This window comes from Trypanosoma cruzi, genomic scaffold (assembly GCF_000209065.1).
Source record: "Trypanosoma cruzi strain CL Brener 1047053517119 genomic scaffold, whole genome shotgun sequence".
Classification (NCBI taxonomy): Eukaryota; Euglenozoa; class Kinetoplastea; order Trypanosomatida; family Trypanosomatidae; genus Trypanosoma; species Trypanosoma cruzi.
In genome coordinates this window covers 51,217-52,183 of record NW_001849310.1, presented here as the reverse complement: position 1 = coordinate 52,183, position 967 = coordinate 51,217, and the positions used below count along the sequence as shown (strand labels likewise).

The 967-nt window shown below is 37.1% G+C and overlaps 7 annotated features.

The window, feature by feature from the left end:
• Positions 1–201: part of a sequence feature (heterozygous, Esmeraldo-like haplotype) that runs on past the window's edge.
• Positions 191–308: a sequence feature (T-rich).
• Positions 202–727: a sequence feature (areas merged during assembly that could not be assigned to a particular haplotype. This can correspond to areas where the two haplotypes were merged or to regions with more than two copies in the genome that were merged during assembly.).
• Positions 555–574: a microsatellite.
• Positions 629–663: a microsatellite.
• Positions 664–692: a microsatellite.
• Positions 728–967: a sequence feature (heterozygous, non-Esmeraldo-like haplotype).

The window sequence follows — 967 nt, the reverse complement described above, 5'->3', positions numbered from 1 at the left end:
TGTTGCTTTTATACCTCCATATTTACTTCCTTGCATGTACGCATGTGGGTTTATTTTGGGGCTGACGCACACGACCATCATCCCTCCCTCTCCTTCTCTCTCAGTCTCTCTCTGTTTCCCCACAACCCCCCCGCCAGGCATTCATGCGGTGAGAAACACACGGAACGACCCAAAAAAAACTTTTAAAATTAAAAGGAATAAAAAAAAAAAAAAGAAAAAAAAAACACTAAACGGGGAAAAAAAGAAAAGAAATAAATAAATAAAACAAAAAAAAAAAACAAAAAAGGAGAAAATAAAAATAAAAAAAATTCCCCCCACCCATATTTATTCGTCCCTGTTATTGAAGAGAAACATGGGAAGAAAAAAAAAAAAAAAAGACTGCTAGAAATAACATGTGACGGGGGAGAAGTAAAATAATAATGGCCGCTGCCACCGCACACTAAAGACGTGTCATGGATTGCACACAGACACAATAATAATAAAAAATGAGAATATTATCCCTTACCGTAAACAGATACATGCGAGCATAACAAACAACACCAAACACCCAACAGAAAAAAAAAAAAAAAAAAAACCCTCCAGAAAATATAAAAGTTGATTCATTGCCTTTTAATCCAAATAAAATCACTTCCTTTCTTTTCTTTGTTTTTTTCTTTTTTTTTCATTATTATTATTATTATTATTATTTTATTGGCTTTATCGGGATCTCTCACTTATTTGCTTTTTTCTTTTTTCCTTTGTATGTGTGTGTGTGTATATGTGGGAGGAGCGATCCTACTTCTTGTATTTACATGCATGAGCATACACGCCTCACCGTTGCCTCCCTCCTTCCCTAAATATTTCTCTTCTCAGCGTGTGGGTGCTTGCGTAGACGCCATGAATTCCTGCATGGCGGACTCACCAAGAGACCTCACCATCTGAGCAAACCGTGTGTCTGCAGAGCGCACAAGATCATACGGCGACCCCA